The following is a 14,241-nucleotide window of genomic DNA, read 5'->3' as shown; positions in this document are numbered from 1 at the left end:
TTTTAAAGGCTTAGAAACATCCTAAAGCACTTCAGTTGGGGTAAACGTATTACCGTTTAACCAGAGATTTTTTTTAAACCGTGTTAAATTGATCACAGGACGTCCAGTAAAACTAGTAGAGGTTCTTCATGTGGCACAGGTAATTGCTCGAGTTCAATTGGCAGGCATGGTCTCAGAATGTGGGTAAATGGAGCCATGACCTAACTGAATGGGCTCGAGAGGCCTACTCCTGTTCCTATGTTAAAAGAGCCCAATGGCTTTCACGTCTAGCTTTGGCAAGTTTCCTCAAGGCAGCTGCAGAGCCTTCTGGATCGAGTATATTTAGTGTCGGAACTCAAAATACAATTTTAAAAAAGTCTTCCGGAATGAACACATCACAAGCTACTTATTACTGAAAGTGCTGCAGGAAAGAGGGATGTTCTACACCCCAAGACAAACTGAACCAAATAGATCACAAGCCTCAAAATGAAAACAAATGGCAGTATTAACTTTACTAATGTCAAACCCAAAGGATATAAAGGAGAAAGACATCATACAATGAAAGGGATGAAAGTGAGAATTGTTGGAGCAAATGGATCATAATGCAGTAATGCAGAGGGAGTGTTGACAGCAGATGAACAGCTCTTCTGCCACCGCTGGCACTCACACATACAGCAGGCAACCTTCAGCCTGCCAATGGCATCTTAGACCCAGATTTTCATAGGTTTTGTGATCTGCTGCAGATTCATCTTCTCCTGCCCTTGCCTGCTAAACTCAATGACCTGGTTTCATGTGTGGGTATCTCTGCATTGGGGCCTTTATTTAGGACCATGACACAAACAACAATGCCTCCATGACAATTATGGTATTAAAATTTGGGGTGATTGGTTTAACTATTTCCTCCCTTGCCCAGAACAGGCAGCATATGTCACACCATTAGTATGTCATGCTCCCTCTTTCACACATGCGCAGTGTGTAGGGCTGCATCTTATGAACTGCCTTACCTCAACAGCAATGGCAGATCAGGAGTGCAAATCATAGAGCATAGTCATGGAGCCTCCATTTTGGCATCACTGGGATCCAATCGTAAAGGTAGGAGTACCTCATAAGCCATCCAAGAGGAAGTCTGGAGAGGTTAGAAAGGTATCAGGAGGAAAGATTTATCAACAACAACTTGCATTTATATAGCACCTGTAACATAGTAAATGTCCCAAGATGCTTCACAGGAGCGTTATCAGACAAAATTTGACACCGAGTCACATAAGGAGATATTAGGACAGATGAGGTAGGTTTTAAGGAGTGTCTTAGCGGAGAAGAGAGGTGAAGAGGCATCGGGAGAGAATTCCAGAACTTAGAGCCCAGACAAATGAAAGCACGACCACCAATGGTGGGGTGAAGGAAATCTGAGATGCACAAGAGGCCAGAATTGGAGGAACGCAGAGTTCTCGGAGGGTTGTAGGAGGTTACAAAGATAAGGAGGGGCGAGGCCATGGAGAGATTTGAAAACAAGGATGAGAATTTTTAATGAGGCGTTGCTGGACCGGGAACCAGTGTAGGTCAGCGAGCACAGGGGTGATGGGTGAACGGGACTTGGTGCGAGTTAGGATGGGGGCAGCAGAGTTTTGGATGAGTTAAAGTTAATGGAGGGTGGAAGATGGAAGGCCGGCCTGGAGAGCAGTGGTATAATCAAGTCTGGAGGTAACAAAAGCATGGATGAGGGTTTCAGCAGCAGGTGGGCTGAGGCAGGGGCAGAAACGGGCGATATTACAGAGGTGGACGTTGGCAGTCTTGGTGAAGGAATGAGTGGATATGGATGAGTGGAAAAGGAGATCCAAAGCAGCAGATCTCCATAATACCAGAAAATTAATTATATTTTCTATTGGATAACAGATGTATTTATTAATGGCTTCATCTTGTTCAGACACAGACTTGGAAGGGAAGGCGCAGTGAGCTATCTTCCCCCTTTTAAATATTGTACATTCCTGGGAGTGATTACAAGACCACAATTCAACATTTGGGAAAGGATTCCCATCACTTACAGATCACTAGTTCCTTGCTCTCATGTGTTTAAGATGTTATTTAAATAATAATTGGGCCAGAATTTGCTGTAGCAGGGCATCTAATGGCACCTGCCGTTAGTTAGATTTGTCCCTGCACACTTCAGCTCAAAACAGTTTTGCCCACAAAGTTGCTGAAAGAGCAAGCTGATTAACATCGGAGCGAGGGAAACAGGGCACCTGGGATCTGGGTGAACAGGGAAACCAAGGTATCCCCTTAACCAATCAGGTTTAAGGACCGAGAAATAAACAGCGGAAGGACTGAGAACGAGGGTGAATTAAAGTGCGTGAATTCAATGTCAAATCAGGTAGAGAAAGCAAAGTAAAGTCAGGGAAAGAAAACTTGGAATAAGATAGAGAGAAAAAAGACAGAAAGGAAAACTAAGAAAAAAATTTAAATTTAAAATTTGCCATTTTTAAAATCACCCCGAAAAATTCAAAACCTGAAGGGATGCGACTTAACACTTGTAATTGTTAATTTTCGGTGCCAGAGAGGTTGATGGGCAGTCATTAACACTCATCACATCATTAAAAAGGTACTTGCGCTACTAATTACTAGCCCTAAATATGTGCGGCGGGTTTAGTTCTTATCTACTGTGCGAATTAGAGCAACTTCACACCATTCAACGTGTCAATGGCGAGGCAGGCAGCGAAATGCCGGTTTTGCTAAGCTAATGACGGAGCGGCGCGACTCGGACAGCAACTTTTGGATATTCGCATCTGCCCTCGCCTGAAGTTGCTGTGCCACTAGCCTCACCACTACTTTCACAGCAAAGTCTGGGCCATTGTGATTTGTATCTGCAGGAAGGCTTGGTCAGGAGACACTCCAAGCATTCTGGGAAAATAAAAGAGTCAACACTTGACTGCTGGGAAACTTGAGACACAGACAGGGACTGCTACATCTCAGTATGTTTCCAATTAAGGCGGGTGTCGGCTTCAATCGGGTCATGTGACTGAATTGCTCGCCTTGCTTACTCATAATTCCCTAAGTGAGACTGCCTTAAGGCTAAACTTAAGTATTTATGGTTATGCTTTGCCCACCTAATGCAAGAAGTTTCGGGAAGATTCTCGGACAAGTTAGAAGGTTAAAGGAGCTACAAAGGGCTTTCATATCCAGTCTTCAAAAGCGGAGAAAGTTTTAGGAGTGAAGTTAGAAGATTAAAAAAGTTACGCGTTTAATCGAACAAAAGTATCTGTGGTAAAGCGTAACAAAAGTTCATTAATATCCTGAGTTTCTGAGTGGGAGTAAAGAACTTGCATTTCTATAGTGTGTTTCACAACCTCAGGATGTCCCAAAGTGCTTCACAGATAATGAAATACTTTTGAAGTGTAGTCACTGTTGTAATGTAGGAAACTCGCCAGTGCACAGCAAGCTCCCACAACCAGCAATGAGATAAATGTTGTTTTAGGGCTAAGTGTTAGCCAGGACACGGGAGAACTCCCCTGTTGTTCTTCATATAATCATAGAACCATACAGCACAGAAGGAGGCCATTCAGCCCATTGTGCCTATGCCAGCTTTTGGTAGAGCTCTCCAATTAGTCCCACTCCCCTGCTCTTTCCCCATAGCCCGGCAGTGCATTCCAGTTCACAACAACTTGCTGTGTAAAAAAAATATTCCTCATGTCACGTCTGGTTCTTTTGCCAATCACCTTAAATCTGTGTCCTCTGGTTATCGACCCTTCTGCCACAGGAAACAGTTTCTCTTTATTTACTCTATCAAAACCCTTCATGATTTTTAACACCTCTAACCAATCTCATCTTAACCTTCTCTGCTCGAAGAAGAACAATCCCAGCTTCTCTAGTCTCTCCACAATACTGAAGTCCCTCATTCCTGGTACCATTCTAGTAAATCTCCTCTGTACCCTCTCCAAGGCCTTGACATCCTTCCTAAAGTGTGGTGCCCAGAATTGAACACAATACTCCAGCTGAGGCCTAAGCAGTGGTTTATAAAAAAACATGAGATCCTTGGCTTTAACAGCCTTCTCAACTTGTCCTGCCACTTTCAAAGATTTGTGTAATACACCCCCAGGTCTCTCTGTTCCTGCACCCCCTTTAAAATTGTATCATTTAGTTTATATTACCTCTCCTCATTTTTCCCACAAAATGCATCACTTCACACTTCTCTGTGTTAAATTTCATCTGCCTTTTGTCTGCCCATTTCCTCCTGAAGTCTGTTACCATGCTCCTCACTGTAAACGACATTTCCGAGTTTTGTGTCATTTGAAAACTTTGAAATTATGGCCTATATACCAAAGTCCAGGTTATTAACATATATCAAAAAGAGCAGTGGTCCTAATACCGACCCATGGGGAATATCACTGTATACTTCCCTCTAATCTCTGCTTTCTGTCCCTTAGCCAATTCCGTATCCATGCTGCCAGTCTCTTTAATCCCACGGGCTTCAATTCTACTTAAAAGTCTATTATGTGGTACTTTGTCAAATGTCTTTTGAAAATCCATATACACATCAACCACACTACCCTCATCAACCCTCTTCATTACTTCATCAAAGAACTCAATCAAGTTAGTGAAACATGATTTGTCTTTAACAAATCCATGCTTTCATTTATTAGCCCATACATTTCCAAATGCCAATTAATTTTGTCCCGGATTATTGTCTCTAAAAGTTTCCCACCACCAACATCAAGCTGACTGACCTCTGGTTGCCGGGTTTATCCCTCTCCCCATTTTTTAAACAATGCCATGGGATCTCTTACGTCCACCTGTGGGGGCAGACAGGGTCTCAATTTAACATCTCATCTGAAAGATGGCAACCGATAGTGCAGCTCGCGCTCAGCAAAATAACAGTATATAACAATACAGTGGAGTAACAGATGAGCTATGTTAGTTAAGCTAAGACAAGACGACACAACGAAAGATGATGACCAGAGTCCACTACTTGCCGCAGGTGTTCCCAGAGGTGAAACCCAAGCATCTCTCAGTGGGGCTGAATTGTCCTACTACTACAGGGGTCATAGGAGAGCCTTGATATTGAAAATTAACCAGCATCGTATGAAATACACACTGTAAATTTAACCTTACGTTGTACTATAATCTTGCCATTGAATGTAACTTTGTTATACTGTTACTAATCAAAACTCAGCTAATGCTGAGCTACTGTATACATAAAAACTGTGATAATTTAGACTGTTGTTAATCGTACACATCGAATGACTTTACATAATCGTAAATGCTTAACCGTGGAACGTTTTACAACATTAAAGGCGCTATATAAATGCAAGTTGTTGTTGCATATCACTCATTATTGTACTGTGGTCCTACGGTGATTGAATTGACCTGAAAACTATTAATATATAATCTGGATTGAGTTATGTGGGATAGTCCAAGGACAAGCCAAGAATCTTATAAACCTTTGATAGGAATAGTTAATCCCAAACGAACACTCCAATGTGTATGTGTTAGGAAAAGAGGGAAAGATTAATCTCCAACTCTAACTACTTTGAATGACATATTGGCATTTCTGACACAATTATTACATATTACATCAGATTTAGCTATCTTACAGGACAATGTGTAATGGAAAAAAACTTCCATCAATATAGCGCTTATCATGCCTCTCAAGGTGTTTCACATTCAATGAAATAACTTTTTTGAAGTGCAGTCATTGTTGTTATACAGGCAATACACAAACCATTTTGCACACAGCAAGATCAATATTTGGTTGTGTTGGTTGAGGGAAGATTGTTGCCCAGGACACGGGGAGAACTCCCTGCTCTTCTTTGAATAGCGCCGTGAGATCTGTAATATCCAATTGAAACAGGCTGACAAGGCCTTGTTTTAATGTCTCATCCAGCAACGCAGCATTCCCTCAGTAATGTGCTAAAGTGTCAGCCTAGATTATGTGCTCTAGTCCCAGAGTTAGCCTTGCACCCACAACGTTTTTACTCAGAGGCAAGACTGAGAAGCAGCTGAGCCACACCGACATTCTGTATTCCAGGGCCAAGTCCAATACATGAGTGACATTTACAGACCGGCATATAGACTGGTACCTGTACAATATCAATATTGCAAACCAAAACAGGCAACTCTAGACATAATTACCAGTAGCTCCTACACTAGCCACCACATCAAACGGTTACACAGTATGTGACAGTACAGCAACTTACGCTGCATTTCATTGATCAACTGACAAGTGCAACATTTATTCTAGATTTGAAAGACAGTCACTGCCAATTTCAATTGTAACGCTCTCTATTTCAACCTATAAAGAGAGTTGTCTGGGACAGAGATTTACACCAATTGCACGGTTACTTTCTGCACTCAATGCAGGATTGGCTACATCTTTACATCTACTTTAAAAAAAATTAACCATTATGTTTAAAATTCTTCAGTCAGGAACCTACAATTGTAATCCCAGTAAGAATGTGACTTCCGTACAGTTCGGTTAAAATGGGAAGCAGACCCAAAGAAGATCCACAGATATGCTATCCGGCAGCATTAGTTGTGCTGAAGAAGTCGAAACACTGCAATCGCAATCTAACCCTGGACCTAAAACATTGCTGGCACCGGCTGGCTGGCAGGGTGGCGTTGCCGAAAAAGCAGGCTGGAGTTGAAAGGTCATCACAAACCAGTCATCCGGCAAATTGGTAGGATTATTTTTCTTGCTTTTAAAAAGACGACTTTACTGGCTGGGCGGAAGAAAAGCGAGAAGCCGCGTTACCGAGAGCCCCCTGGAGAAAACACTGCAACTTCCCCCGGCGCGCCCGCAGCGCTTCCTCTCCCGGGCCACGTTCCGACTGGGCAGGAGGCTCGAGCGCGGCCGGCCGGCCAGCCGAGGGAGGGAGCAGAATGCAGCTCGCCTCGATTCATCCAACTCTCGGCATTCCCTCCCGTCCAACTGTATCAATGCAGGGCCTTCACACTAGATACAGCGAGATTGATACTGGGTATCTGCACAGCGCTTGTTGGTCCCTCTCACGTCATCCGAAACGACATCTCAAGGCACTCTGTGTACGGAATTACTGTTGACCCCATTTCCTCTCCATCACCAAGACCGCCTACTGCCAGTCTCCGCCTACTGCCTCAGCTCATCTGCTGAAACCCTCCTCCATGCCTTTGTTACCTCCAGACTCAACTATTCCAGTGCACTCCTGGCAGGCCTTCTGTAGTGTATGTACCGTTAAGACAGAACTACTTTTACAGCTCCTGTATACTGTAGTACCGGCAGTGACCACACCTGTATATAAGCCTTGCGCATGCCTCTGTACCCCCAGTCTTGAGACTACCCTCCTCCAGTAAATACCTGTTTATCGTTAAGTTACAGCATCCGTGTGGTTATTGAAAAACAGCATACTCTTAGAATCACGGATTAACAGTGGTGACGAGTGTCGATTCGAATCTACCTGCAACTCTGCATTTCCCTTCGAGTATTCGCTCCGGGAGGGCGGTGTAACAAAAAAGTCGGCTGGCAGCGAGTGAACATCGCAGGGGAGGCTGTGGAGAGCCGGGCTTGGTTCCCCAGCCACGACGATCAGCAAGAGACTGACGACAGGTCCAGCGCAGACCCTTCCCGGGCAGCGGCGGCTGGAGCCGACCGACGGCGGAGAGAAAGTCGAGCAGCGTCGACGGGGTAAGACAGAGGGTGAAGCGCACAGGGCGCAGCCGGGGGTTGAAAACCGAGCGGCGTCGAGAAAAAAAAACCGGGGAGAGAGAGGGTAAAGCAACAGCCGGGTTCAGGACCGAGCGGCGTCGAGAAAAAAAAACGTGCAGAGCACAGCCAGGGCTCAAGGGCTGAACAGTGTCCGCGGGGAGAAGGGAGAGCGCGGGAGACGCCATTGAGCCGCGGGGAAGGAAGAGCGCGGGAGACGCCATTTTTAGAAGCCGCAGCGGAGAAGAAGGGCGAGCGTGGGAAGGAAGGAAAGCGCGGGAGACGCCATTTTGTGCCAGTGGAGAAGAAGGGGAAGTGCGGGAGACGCCATTTTTGACAGTTAAATCACACCCAGGGATGCCGAAGAGTGGCAGTATCTCTACGTTCGACAATGAAGTCGAAGATTGGGCGACATATGTGGAACGTATTGAGGTGTACTGCAGGGCGAATGAAGTATGAAGTGCCAGATGCTAGTAAAGCACCGGTTTTGTTAAATTCCATGGGTGCAAAAACTTATGGGTTACTGCGAAATCTAATAACCCCAGAGAAGCCGGTGAACAAGAATTTCAAAAGTATTAGTAGAAATCCTACAGGACCACTTAAACTCCACACCGCTGCTGATAGCAGAACGATTTAAGTTCCATAAAAGGAACCAACACAAAGACGAAAGCAATGCTGAGTACCTAACGGAACTGTGCAAGCTATCGAAACACTGCCAGTTTGGAGCGGGACTAGCAGATACGTTAAGGGACAAGTTTGTGTGTGGGCTACAAAGTGAAGGAACCCAGAAATGGCTTCTATCAGAAAAGGATCTTACGCTGGAGAAGGCTTTCAGTATGGCAGTATCACACGAAGCAGCCGCAAGGGGAGCTGTAGAGATACAACGGAGACCGCAAGAATATGGCACCAATGAAATGTCCTATGGAACAGGGAAGTGCTATTGCTGCGGCAGAACACATGACCAGAAGGATTGTTGGTTCAAGGACCAAGTGTGCAGACAGTGTGGAAAAGCAGGACACACAGCAAGAGTCTGCAGGTCTGGGAAGAAAACCAACAGTAAGAAATCTCCACAGGAGAAGTACAAAAAGGTACACCAGGTGATGGACAGTGGTTCAGACGAACAGAAAAGTGACACAGACTCCGGAAGCAAGGAGCTGGGTTGTCTGAAACTACATAAGGTAACCAAAATGGAGGATCACCAGACTATCTGGGTTACACTCAAGATAGACGAAGTCCAAGTGAAAATGGAATTGGACACAGGATCAGCCCTAACAGTCATAAACCAAAGGGACTACAAGCGGCGATTTTCACATATACCCTTGAAAGCTACAGAGATTGTCTTGAAGACGTATACGGGGCAAAAAGTCTACCCCAAAGGAAAAATAAGGGTGAAAGTGATATATAAAGGCCAGGAAGTACCTAAAATGGATATATATGTATTGCCAGATGGAGGACCACCACTGCTAGGACGTGAATGGATCCGGAAGATACAATTAGATTGGCATTCCATACAGGCACTGAAGGTTGAGGCCAAAAAGGATGACGACGTCACACCTGGACGACTGTCAAAAATGCTAACTGACGCAAAAGAAGTGTTCCAGGAGGGACTAGGAACACTAAAAGGCATAACAGCAACGATTAAAATAGAGGAAAATGCAAGCCCAAAGTTTCTTAAGGCCAGACCAGTGCCTTATGCGATCAGACCAGCTGTCGAAGCAGAGCTGGAAGGGTTGGAACGTTCAGGAGTACTGTCCAAAGTGGACTGGAGCGAGTGGGCTACACCCATCGTTCCTGTAATGAAGAGGTCGTTGAGTAATACGCCTGGGGAACCAAAGACGGTCCGCATCTGTGGGGATTTTAAGGTGACAGTGAACCCAGTCCTTCACACGGTACAATATCCGCTTCCACGAATTGAGGATATTTTCGCCTCGCTATCTGGAGGTAAACGCTTCACCAAAATTGATCTAGCCCAGGCGTACTTGCAAATGGGGTAAGGCATTACACATCCGCCCCGTATCATCCAGCCACAAATGGATTGGCTGAGAGGTTCGTACAAACCTTTAAGAAGGCGATAAAGGCCATGTGCAATGATGAAATTCCACTACAGCATAAGATGGACAATTTCTTATTAGCCTACCGAAACGCGACACATGCAGTTACCAACCAGACCCCGGCCATGATGTTCTTTAACCGAAGGTTGAGATCTCGTCTGGACTTGCTCAGACCAAATGTGCGAAGAAATGTTGAGGACAAACAATTCCAGCACATCAACGAGAAGCCAACAAGGAGCTTCAATGTAGGACAACCAGTCTTGGCCCGTGACTATCGAACAGAGAAATGGCAACCCGGAACGATATGCACAAGGCAGGGGCCATTAATGTACACAGTGGATGTCGGGGAGAACATTGTGAGACGCCACGTCGATCAGATCTTAGCGTCACAGGAACGCGTCAACCCCATGTCTCGAGTACCTGGGGATGAACCCGACATACCGGTAGCATCTACCTCAGAACCAGTAGCAGTGGAACCCGATGAACTACCCGATGAAAAGGGGTCAGAATCGCCTCTGCACCAAGAACAAGAACCTCAGGAAAGGCGCTATCCCGAAAGGGTCAGGAAGCCGCCCCAAAGACTGAATCTATAAATGGACTATTGTTGTTTAATGTACATGTTAAAGTGTTAATTGTTATTTGAATATTAGGGGTACTACTAATCTAAAAGGGGAGGAATTGTAGTGTATGTGCCTTTAAGACAGAACTACTTTTAAAGCTCCTGTATACTGTAGTACCGGCAGTGACCACACCTGTATATAAGCCTTGCGCATGCCTCTGTACCCCCAGTCTTGAGACTACCCTCCTCCAGGAAATACCTGTTTATCGTTAAGTTACAGCATCCGTGTGGTTATTGAAAAACAGCATACTCTTAGAATCACAGATTTAACACCTTCCACCTTGCATCCTCTGTAAACTTGAACTCATCCAAAACTCTGCTGCCCATATCCTAACTCGCACCAAGTCCCGTTCACCCATCGCCCCTGTCCTCACTGACCTACATTGGCTCCTGTTCCAGCAACGCCTCGATTTTTTAAATTCTCATCCTGCATAGAAGATAGGAGCAGGAGTAGGCCATTCGACCCTCGAGCCTGCTCCATCATTTAATGAGATCATGGCTGATCATCCAAATTCAGTACCCTGTCCCTGCTTTCTCCCCATATCCCTTGATCCCTTCAGCCTTAAGAAATATATCTAACTCCTTCTTGAATATATTTATTGAATTGGCCTCAACTGCCTTCTGTGGTAGAGAATTCCACAGGTTCACCACTCTGGGTGAAGAAATTCCTCCTCATCTCTGTCCTAAATGGCTTACCCCTTATCCTTAGACTGTGACCCCTGGTTCTGGACTCCCGCGCCATCAGGAACATCCTTCCTGCATCTAGTCTGTCTAGTCCTATTAGAATTTTATAAGTTTCAATGAGATCCCCTCTCATTCTTCTAAACTCCAGCGAATATAAGCCCAATCGACCCAATCTCTCCTCATACGTCATTCCTGTCATCCCAGGTATCAGTCTGGTGAATCTTCGCTGCACTCCCTCCATGGCAAGAATATCCTTCCTCAGATAAGGCGACCAAAACTGCACACAATACTCAAGGTGTGGTCTCACTAAGGCCCTGTACAACTGCAGCAAGACATCCTTGCTCCTGCACTCGAATCCTCTCGCTACGAAGGCCAACATACCATTTGCCTTCTTCATCGCCTGCTGCACCTGCATGCTTACCTTCAGCAACTGGTGCACAAGGACACCCAGGTCTCGTTGCACTTCCCCTTCTCCCAATCTACTGCCGTTCAGATAATAATCTGCCTTCTTGTTTTTGCCACCAAAGTGGATAACCTCGCATTTATCCACATTATACTGCATCTGCCATGCATCTGCCCAATCACCCAACCTGTCCAAATCATACTGGAGTTTCTCGGCATCCTCCTCACAGCACACACGCCCACCCAGCTTTGTGTCGTCTGCAAACTTGGAGATATTACATCTAGTTCCCTCATCTCGATCATTAATATATATTGTGAAATAGCTGGGGTCCTAGCACCGATCCCTGTGGTACCCCACTAGTCACTGTCTGCCACTCAATTTATTCCAACTCTCTGCTTCCTGTCTGCCAACCAGTTCTCTATCCAAGTCAGTACCTTACCCCCAATCCCATGTGCTTTAACTTTGCACGCTAATCTCTTATGCGGGACCTTATCGAAAGCCTTCTGAAAGTACAAATACACCACATCCACTGGTTCTCCGTTATCTATTCTACCAGTTACATCCTCAAAAAATTCCAGTAGATTAGTTAAGCACGATTTACCTTTTGTAAATCCATGTTGACTTTGTCCGATCCTGTCACTGTTTTCCAAGTGCTCTGCTATTACATCTTTTATAATGGACTCTAGCATTTTCCCCACTACCAATGTCAGGCTGACCGGTCTATAATTCCCCATTTTCTCTCTACCACCTTTTTTGAATAGTTTTTAAATCCCTCTGTAGCCTCGCCCCTCCCCATCTCTGTAACCTCCTCCAGCCCTACAACCCTGAGATCTCTGCATTCCTTCAATTCCGGCCTCTTGCGCATTCCCAATTTTCTTCACTCCACCATTGGCAGCAGTGCCTTGAGCTGCCTAGACCCCAAGCTCTGGAAGCTCGAGGATGAAAATTTTTTAAGGCGTTCAGTAGCCAATCAACGTTTCCTCTAAGCTGCACGGCCACGCAGCTCTCTGCCAGTCCTGCACAGCCTGGGACTAGCTTTTTCAATGCTAAGTTTCGCATGTGCGAAACTGTGAATGGGCCGCACACCCAAAATAAAAATTAGGGGGAACATTGGTGCCAAGGTAGGTCAGATTTCTGAATCAGAAGCGAGAGTAACTACTACTGGAGCCAAGCTAACACTTAAAGGACATCTCTAAATGAAATGATCTCACAATGAGCTTTTACAAGAACGCACCAAACCATATTATGTTCAAAACAAAAGTTTATTTGCTGCAACATAATGGTGCTGAACCATCTTTACAAAAGGAAAGGCAAACAAAAATCACCAGGATGTTACCTGGGCTGGAGCGCTTCAGCTATGAAGAGAGACTGGACAGGCTGGGGTTGTTTTCCTTAGAGCAGAGAAGACTGAGGGGGGACCTGATTGAGGTGTACAAAATTATGAGGGGCATTGATAGGGTAGATAGAAAGGAACTTTTCCCCTTAGTAGAGGGGTCAATAACCAGGGGGCATAGTTTCAAGGTAAGGGGCAGGAGGTTTAGAGGGGATTTGAGGCAAAACTTTTTCACCCAGAGAGTGGTTGGAATCGGGAACTCATTGCCTAAAAGGGTGGTAGAGGCAGGAACCCTCACAACATTCAAGAAGCATTTAGATGAGCACTTGAAATGCCATAGCATACAAGGCTATGGACCAAGTGCTGGAAAATGGGATTAGAATAGACAGGGCTTGATGGCCAGCGCGGACACGATGGGCCGAAGGGCCTCTTTCTGTGCTGTATGACTCTAACAAACTTGCAATTGTATATCACGTTCTCAGGTCTTCTCAAAACACTTCATATCTGATGAATAACTTTTGAAGTGCAGTGACTGTTGTTATGTAGGCAAATGTGGCAGTCAGTTTGCACATAGCAAGGTCCCATTAATAGCAGAGGATGTGAATGACCAGTTAATTTGTTTTTGGTGGCATTGGTTGGGGGAGGAATGTTGGCCACGACACGAGGAGAACTCAATGCTCTTTGCTGAATAGAGCCGTGGACCTCCTGGACAGGTTCAATATTTCATGCAGAAGACGGCACTCCCTCAGCCCTGCACTGATGTGTCAGCCTAGATTTTGTACTCGAGTCCAGAAAAGTTACAATGTCATGCAAAATATATGAAAGATTCTTTGAATGGAAAGAATGCAAAGTACAGAAATACTATTAAAAGTTGTTTCAGAAAATGAAAGGAATGATTGTGTGAACAGATAACTCTTAGCACATTCTGTCACGGAGCACAGTAATAATGTGCCGATAGATGCAGAAATATGTTGCTCAGTGGACAGTAAGTGTTCAATGCCCCCATTAAACTGCATGTTTTGCAATGTGTAATCTTTTGCACTGCACCAATGCTGAACATGAAGTATTATGCTGCATGTTAACAGCACTACTTTGCCCAACTTAAGAGCTCTGTGAACCAACAGTATAACCCTGGTTCCCTGTTCACAGAAATACTCCAATGTACCACACTGGTGTAGAATAAATGGAGCATTAAATAATACATGTGTACTTAGAATTGATAGAATTAATGGCCCAACATTTGCGATCGGAGGCTTCCCGCGGGCGATGCCTCCAACCTGTAAAATATCTACGCATTTACCTGGTGGCCAGGGAGATACGGAGGCTTCTGATCCTGGGCCTCTCCAGGTACGCGCGGGCAGAGGCCCACGTATCTCAGGGGCGCATGCAGTTCACAAGCGCCCCTGGGATCACGTGGGCCAGCCCAACCAATAAAATAAGGGAATCCCCATTCATACTTATGGGAGTTCCATACGTACGGAACTCCATAAGTATGAATGGGGATCA

The 14,241-nt window shown here is 45.2% G+C and overlaps 1 protein-coding gene across 7 annotated transcripts in view; it reads right to left on the bottom strand.

The window, feature by feature from the left end:
* rcbtb1 (regulator of chromosome condensation (RCC1) and BTB (POZ) domain containing protein 1) overlaps nucleotides 1–14,241 on the bottom strand; it is a 96,105-nt gene that overhangs the window by 53,786 nt on the left and 28,078 nt on the right. The window contains exon 1 of one of the 7 annotated variants that reach the window (XM_086006416.1): nucleotides 6,719–6,847. The exons of 2 other annotated variants lie outside the window; for them this stretch is intronic. The gene's annotated coding sequence lies outside the window, so the exon portion shown is untranslated. 4 more of the 7 variants (XM_086006415.1, XM_086006413.1, XM_086006419.1 and 1 more) reach the window with 4 other exon arrangements.

This window comes from Somniosus microcephalus, chromosome 14 (assembly GCF_052327205.1).
Source record: "Somniosus microcephalus isolate GS21.2 chromosome 14, FLI_Smic_1.0, whole genome shotgun sequence".
NCBI classification, from domain to species: Eukaryota; Metazoa; Chordata; class Chondrichthyes; order Squaliformes; family Somniosidae; genus Somniosus; species Somniosus microcephalus.
The sequence above is the reverse complement of the archived record's forward strand: the minus strand, read 5'-3'. Positions and strand labels throughout refer to the sequence as shown.